The sequence below is a fragment of the Delphinus delphis genome, chromosome 3, assembly GCF_949987515.2.
Source record: "Delphinus delphis chromosome 3, mDelDel1.2, whole genome shotgun sequence".
NCBI lineage: Eukaryota > Metazoa > Chordata > Mammalia > Artiodactyla > Delphinidae > Delphinus > Delphinus delphis.
In genome coordinates, this window is record NC_082685.1 from 139,463,049 (window position 1) to 139,472,002 (window position 8,954).

Here is an 8,954-nt window from a genome sequence, read left to right on the forward strand (position 1 = left end):
GCATTGGTTTTATTTAACCTCACTTTCTTCTGATTTTAAGAAAGGAGGAGAACTTCTTTGTAATCTTTTCCTTTCGTGAAAGTGAGAAGTCACTACTTCTGATACTGTAGAACAGATGGCTTTCAGTTGAGGACTCTTCTTGGTGTAAGGTCTATATCTCAACCCAAAAGAAGCAAGACCCAGGATGGAGTGCACGTAGCCACTAAATTCTGTTTATGAACCTAGCGTTTCCTCTGTATTGACAGTAGGCCAGGTTTGTCTCTTCCTTACACAGAGATAAGACATAAGATGGTTTAGATGCAAGACGGAGGAGAGAAAGAAATAGTGAATTATACAGAAGGAAGGCAGCTCATTTCTTCAGGCCCCAAAAGATGCTTAGCTAACACTCTTCTGTGTGTGAAGAGAAGAATGCATACATTATTTTATAAGGATGTGAATACCGATAGATCTTTACCAAGCTTGGTAACTATAATAGCAAATTCTTTTGAATCTGAGAGAAAAACAATTGATGTTCATGATAAAGATATAATCAAATATATTTAATATACTTTCTGAAACAGCACTAAACACTAACGTTATATTGAACATAGTTTGTAGTATTCTTGTTTGAAAATTGTATGGCATAGACACTCATTAGTCAGAACACTACACATCCAGACCATGCCTGATGATTTGAGAATCATATATTATTCTCTAGACAACGGGTTCTTTTTGTTGTTGTTGTTTGGCCGCACCAGTGGCACGCGGGATTTTAGTTCCCCGACGAGGAGTCGAACCCGCACCCCCTGCAGTGGGAGCACGGAGTCTTAACCACTGGACTGCCAGGGAAGTCCCGACAACAGGTTCTTAGATTATAGAGTATTTATCTTAAATGTGCTAAACATTGAAAAGTCATGCAAGGTATAAATCACAGAACCTGGATCTACTTTTTTTTTTTTAATTTAATTTTATTTATTTTTTTATACAGCAGGTCCTTATTAGTCATCCATTTTATACACATCAGTGTATACATGTCAATCCCAATCGCCCAATTCATCACACCACCACCACCACCACCACCCGCCATTTTCCCCCCTTGGTGTCTATACGTTTGTTCTCTACATCTGTGTCTCAATTTCTGCCCTGCAAACCGTTTCATCTGTACCATTTTTCTAGGTTCCACATATATGCACTAATATACGATATTTGTTTTTCTCTTTCTGACTTACTTCACTCTGTATGACAGTCTCTAGATCCATCCATGTCTCTACAAATGACCCAATTTCATTCCTTTTTATGGCTGAGTAATATTCCATTGTGTATATGTACCACATCTTCTTTATCCATTCGTCTGTCGATGGGCATTTAGGTTGCTTCCATGACCTGGCTATTGTAAATAGTGCTGCAATGAAGATTGGGGTGCATGTGTCTTTTTGAATTATGGTTTTCTCTGGGTATATGCCCAGTAGTGGGATTGCTGGATCATATGGTAATTCAATTTTTAGTTTTTTAAGGAACCTCCATACTGTTCTTCATAGTGGCTGTATCAATTACATTCCCACCAACAGTGCAAGAGGGTTCCCTTTTCTCCACACCCTCTCCAGCATTTATTGTTTGTAGATTTTCTGATGAAGCCCATTCTAACTGGTGTGAGGTGATACCTCATTGTAGTTTTGATTTGCATTTCTCTAATAATTAGTTGGATCTACTTTAATTGGAGCCTATGTACAAAATTTTATGGTACTCACGTACGAAATCAGCTTTTAAATTGATGTTGTATGTCAAAACTATAATGAAGACTTTAAATTAAAAAGAGGTTTGTTTCAGAAAACTATAGAGTTTCCAGGATTATAACTAACATTACATTATATACTTTATGTAATGATGTCAAAAGCTTGTTTCCCTTCCTTTCCCAGCAGTAGGAAATTGTCAGTCATTTCTTTAATTTCAGGTTTCATGAGTCAGAAGCCTTCTAAATTGACTCTGGACTTTGATTTCATGACATACATGTATCTAAATGAGCTGTGAGTTGACACAAAAACCATAGTTCTATAATTATCTTCAAATCATTAGGTATATTAAGTGTGTTTTTCCTCAGAGGTTATTATGAAACTGATAGTGTATTTTGTAATTGATGACATTTTAGGATTGAGAAAGTAAGATTTTTCTTTTTTTAACCAATAATAAAATACACATGTTTATAAATGATTTACTCATTACCAAAGTAAAATGAAATGTGTCACTTCTGCCACAGTTAAGTATGCAGTTAAGTATGTCCACTTGAATGGAAGAGAAGGGATGGCCCTATAGCCAGTGTACCATGAATTGTGCCTTAATGTGTGTTGTGTGTGAACCTCACTTGCTGTGTGTGCAGGGTGGAAGAAAGGATGAGAAATGCTGGTCTACACTTTGTTGGGAAGGCAGAGGGTGGGGATGGTGCTGCTTTGGACAGCCATTAACCAAGAAATTGCAATCTCTTCCTTCCCTCCCCTCTCCCACCTCACCAGTAAAGGGAGTTTAAGATAAAGAACTGGACATACAGCCCCTTTCTGCCTTTTTTTTTTTTTTTTTGGATGTATCATGCCTGCAGAGAGCCTGTGTTGTGGTCTCTTGCCAGAAATGTTGTAGGTTTTGCAGTGAAGACTCTCTGTCCCTGTGAGGGGAGACCTGTGGTTGTGCAGGACTGCCCATGCCTTGGTGAGCAGGTCTGTCTAATTCTGGGTTTGATATTGGGTGGCCATTGTTGTCACAAACCTAAATCACATCCTCTGACCTAGACTTTTTCAGCAGTAAATCTGACATATTAAATCTCTACATGACTTTTTGTCTCTCAAGCGGCTCAAAAAGTCAGGAGGAGAAAAGGGTGTTATTTTATGACTCCCTCAAACCCTAACAAAGATTAATGCAGATTATATTTCAATGTAAGCATGAGACAAAAACCAAATTTTTTTCTAATTTTAGCTTTTTTTTTAAACCATGGAAGTTCTATTGAAAATGGGTAATGTTAATTACAAGGCAACATGTAAACATTTGTTCAGGGTATCTAAAAGGTCTGCTGACTTAGCATTGTGCTAGACCACAATATCGACTCTAGATTTAATTTGAAGGGAAGAATATGAAACAATATCTCTGCCCACCCTGTCAACTTTAAGAGTGTAATTTACGTGTAATAACATGCATTCACTGTAAGAGCTTTGACACCATTACCATCAAGGTGTAGAGTATTTCCATTACCCAGAAAGTTCTCTAATGCCCATTTATAGCCAGTTCCCCTCCACCCCAGCAGCCAGCACTAGTCAACTGCTAATTTTCTTTCTGTGACTATAAGTTGATTTGACTTTTCTAGAATTTCAAAAAAATATATCATACAATATATACTCTTTCTGACCTTTTTCGCTTAGCATAATACTTTTGAAATCCATCCATGTTGAGATCCATCCACGCTATTGTGTATATCAGTAATGTGTTCCTTCTAATGCTCTTACTCTGTTGTATGGATATCATGATTTGCACTTATTCATATCTGTGGATGGACATCTAAGTTGTTGATGAACATCTAAGTTTTGGTCTATTATGAATAAAGCTGCTATATACATATGTCACAAGTTTGTGTGTGGATATACGTTTAAGTACCTGGGGGTGGAGTTACTGAGTTTTATGATAAGTATATGTGGAGCTTTAGAGGAAACTGAATCTTCCGAAGTATCTGTACCATCATGCATTCTGACCAGCAATGGATTAAAAAAGTTTCAATTGTGCCGTATCCTTGTCAATGCTTGGTACTGCTGTTGGTTTTCATTTTAGTGACTTCCGTGGATATGTAATGATATCTCATTGTGGTTTTAATATGCATTTCCCCGATGATGTTGAGCATCTTTTATATGCTTATTTGACGTTTGTATATCTTCTTTTGGGAAGTACCTTTTTAAACATTTTGCCCATTTTTTAGTTTGGGTTATCTTATTATTGAGTCGTAAAAGTTTTTTCTATATTCTGGATAAAAATCCTGAGATATATGTATTGTGAATATTTTGTCCCCATCTGTGGCTTGCTTTTTTGTTTTCTTAATGATACCTTTTGAAGAGCAGAAGTTTCTAATTTTGATGAAGTCCAGTATATTTCTTTTATGGTTGTATTTTTTTGTGTGCTGAGAAATCTGTGCTTACTCCAAGATCAGAAAGATTTTATGTTTTCTACTAGAAGTTTTAGCTTTTATGTCTAGGTCTGATTCATTTCACGGTAATTTTTATGTAATATATGAGGTGAAGGGCTAGGTTCATTTTTTGATTTTCAGTTATTCAAGTACTATGTATTTTTTTAAAAACTGCTCTTTCCCATTGAAATACCTTCACCATGTATTTGAGGGTCTGTCTGAGTTCTGTATTGTTAGGCTGATCCATATGTCGATTCTTATACCAATATCACACTGTCCTACAGTCTTAAAAATCAGTGTGATTTTTCTAACCTTTTTTTTTTCCTCAAAGAATCGTTTAACTATTCTAGTTTCTTTTATATACATTTTAGAATCATTTGTCTCTATCTACATGCAGGTCTAATGGAATTTTGATTGGAATTGTATTGAATCTGTAAATCAGTTTGGGAAGAATTCCCATCTTAACAATGTCACATCTTTGAATCCATGATCACAGCGTAATTGTCATTGTTTTAGATCTTTAATTTCTTAGTAATGTTTTTTAGTTTTCTGTGAATAAGTCTTGCCTATATTTTTGTTAAGTTTATCCCTAAGTACTTCATATTTTTTTGATGCTTTAAGAGGTGTTTTTAAATTTTCATTTTCCAGTTTGATACTATTACATAGAAATATAATCGATTTTTGAATAATGACATTGTAGCCTACAACCTTGATAATTCATTTATTAGTTGCATTAACTTTTTTGTAGATTGTTTAGGCTGTTCTACATATATTATCATGTTGTGAATGAAGATAGTTTTCCTTCTTCTTTTCCAAACCGAATGCCTTTTATTTCCATCTCTTGCCTTATTACACCAGCTAGAACCTCCAGCACAATGTTAAACAGAAGCTGTGAGAATGGACATTCTTGCCATGTTTATAATCTTTTGGTCTTTCACCATTAAGTACGATGGTAGCTGTAGTTTTTATATATGTCCTTTATTAAATTGAGGAAGTTCCTTCTCTAGTCTACTAAACACCTTTTTTTTTCCCCCCCGGTACGCGGGCCTCTCACTGTTGTGGCCTCTCCCTTTGCGGAGCACAGGTTCCGGACGCGCAGACCCGGCGGCCATGGCTTACGGGCCTAGGCGCTCCGCGGCATGTGGGATCTTCCTGGACCGGGGCACGAACCCGTGTCCCCTGCATCGGCAGGCGGACTCTCAACCACTGCGCCACCAGGGAAGCCCTAAACACCTTCTATAACAAGTGGGGATTGAATTTTGATAAATGTATTTCCTGCATCCATCAGAAATCATATGATTTTTCTCTTTTATTCTGTTAATATGATGAATTACATGTATTTTTCGAACGTCAAATCAACTGCATTTCTGGGATAAAATAAGCCCTATTTAGTTATGATGGATTATCGTTTTTAGATCCTTTTTGATTCAATGTGGTAATATTAAGGATATTTATGTCTATGTTCATGAAAAATATTGGTCTGTAGCTTTCTTGTAATACTCTTAGCTCTTGAATCAGAGTAATGCTGACCTCATTAAAAATAGAGGTTGAAAAGTATTTCCACCTACTCTTTTCTCAAAGAGTTTCTACAGATCTGGTATTTTGTTCAATAGCGTTTAATAGAACTAACAAGCGTTGTCACCTGGATCTAGCATTTCCTTTTTGGGAAAGTTTAAAATTACAAATTAAGTTTCAAAAATAGCTACAACATAGACCTTGTTGATTGTGTCACATTGAGTGATAGTATGATTTAATTAAATTAGGATCCCAAAAAAGTCCATTTGTTGCATTGTTGATATGTCTCTTAGTCTTTTATAATCTATAGGTTCCCTTTCATTTTTTCCTTGCAGTTTATTTTTTTTTAAACTGAGTTGTTTGTCCTTTAGAATTTTCTGCTTTTTGTATTTTGTCTCTTGCATCCCACCTAATATCATTATGTTACTCTGTACCTACATTTCCTATAAAATGATTAGAATTCTTCAATTTTCTGGTAAGAATACATCATGGGTGGTTTTGGATATTTAGACCAGAAGTTAAATATTTCTGGCTATCTCTTTCTCTTTGTAATGTCAGCAGCTGTTGCCTATTTTTGCCTAGATTCATTGTTTCATTAGAGGCTACAAATGGTGATAATTGTTAGAATTTTGGTGCTAGAAAACATCTTTGAAGAAAAACTTCCCCTCATCAACTATTTTGCTACCTTGGAAACAATTTATGTAGTACAGGCAGTTTCTGTAGTGGAGGCTTTGTTCTTCCCCTTTATTTAGCACTTTTCAAAATAATACGCTGGTTCTCTAGCACCCTCCAAATGTGATGGGTGAGGTGTTCTGTTTCGGTTTTGTATCATTATGAAGTCATGCATTGAGACATATATGTTTCGATCCTTGCAGTTATTATTCGTATTGATGTTGTATACATCCTCAATTTCAGTAGATCACGCCAAGTTCATTTTTTCAAAATGGTTCTAATTTTATACCCCACCAACAATGTATTAGAGTTTCTAAAGCATACTTGATATTTTCATATTATAAAATTTTTACAAATATAATTGGTGTATAAGGGTGTGAATACACACACACACACACACACACACACATATATGTGATTTCACTGCATATATATGTATGTGTGTGTATATATAATTATGATTTCACTGCTTATTCTTTTTTTTTTTTTAGAAATTTACGACGTGAACTATTTGGAATATGATTTGGCTCCCTTATATTTCCTCAATATATTATTACTTCTGCATCCATTTCCAATACAGTTGATTTATAATTTTGGCCTCCATCTATATTCATTGTTTAATATGACTAGTTCATCTCACCTAGTCTATTATTTTTATTTTACCTTTCTTGTACTTCTCTTTTTCATGGAGTCAATATGCCTTTTTTGTTGTCGTTCTTTAGTTTTCCATGTATATATTACAAATATCCCCTCTAATAGAAATATAATACTCCCCACAATATTCCAAATATAAAATAATCCATTGATTTTCTTTCCTTTTTTTTTTTTTTAACCTAGAGACACATCCAGAACCCCTTCTCCTGCCTTAGGCTACTTTCACTGTGTTCTACTGCAGAGCTGTTGCCTTGAGTTCTCTTTCATCACTGTTCTTGGAATTCTCCTTGTTTCTTCCTTGTATTGAACTCAAGAAAGAGAAATATTTACCCAGTTGTTCAGATTTTAGTGTATGGACTTGCTGTGGTTGAAAGTTGTTAGGACACAGGTATGTCTGGTGTGCTCCTCTGTCCTCCTCTTCTGTGGTGTGGAATGGGGTGGATGACCTGGGAGGGTAAATAAATATAAGGTTGTGAGTGAATGGTAGAGATGCTGATATTGATACAAAGACAAGGAGCCCAACTATCTTTCTCTCTTCTTTTCTTCCAAAGCACTTCCAGCCTAGGGCTACAGCCCCATGTGTGGCCTAGGGCAGCTCAGGCTAAACAATAGGGTCGAATGTGCTCTTGAGCTGAGTCTATTTTTCTCTGGTTCCACTTCTGGCGTACCTTGAGAGCAATCATAAGATCACACTTGCAGCATCTTAGACTCAGGCTCTGTGGTGGTAGGAAGGGCATGAGGTGGGGGAGCAGTGAAAAGAGAGCAAACTTCATGGCTTGTTTTGTTCTGAAACTATGACAAGTAGTTTAGGAAAAATGACTGTTTCATGTAATGCAGATATTTCTGCATTAAAGTCTAAGGCCAAAGGCATAGCTAACAGTGAATACTACTGTGCCTTGATTTTTCCATGGCCCTTTGTGTTTGTGGCTCCAGTAAGAAACTTGTGCAGAGGGGTGGCTGTACTTTGGGAAAAGACTCTTGCATTCCATGGTGTTCTAGTCAAAGTACCACTTTAATAGCTGTACCAATATCACAATCTTTTCTAATACACTTGACCTGGTTGGTTAGATTATGAGATTGTCTTAAAGATTATGAGATGGTGTTAAAATTATCTTCCTGTCTGCTATATCCTACTGGGACCAGGTAGGATTTAATACTAGCCAGTTAGATAATCAAAACTGTCCTGCATAGAAAGTTTGACACTCTAAATGATCAGAAACAAGTTTCCCACAACAAAAAAACTGTCTTTGCATAACATAGTTGGTAAGTCTTATAAGTAAATGTGGAATGGATGACGAACAATGCTGAAGTTTTTCTTCCTTTGGTTCTTTTTAGAATAAGCCAGACTCAACAATAAAAAGACAGTGTATGGACTGAATTGTATCCCCCTGAAATTCACATGGTGAAGCCCTAAAACCCCCAGTGTGACTGTATTTGGAGATAGGGCCTTTAAGGAGGTAATTAAGTTAAATGAAGTCATAGGGTGGGCCTTAATCCAATGTGACCCGTGTCCTTTTTTTTTTTTAAAATAAATTATTTATTTATTTATGGCTGCATTGGGTTTTCATTGCTGTGCGCGGACTTTCTCTAGTTGCGGCGAGCGGGGGCTGCTCTTCGTTGAGGTGTGTGGGCTTCTCATTGCGGTGGCTTCTCTTGTTGAGGAGCACAGGCTCTATACATGCGGGCTTCAGTAGTTGTGGCTTATGGGCTCTAGAGCGCAGGGTCAGTAGTTGTGGCACACAGGCTTAGTTGCTCCACGGCATGTGGGATCTTCCCGGCCCAGGGCTCAAACCTGTGTCCCCTGCATTGGCAGGTGGATTCTTAGCCACTGCGCCACCAGGGAAGCCCCTGACTGGTGTCCTCTTAAAGAGATACCAGGGATGCATGTGTACAGAGAAGGCCACGTGGCAAGACAGCAATAAGGCAACCATCACAAGCCAAGGAGAGAGGCCTTGGGAGAAACCAAATCTGCCAGTGCCTT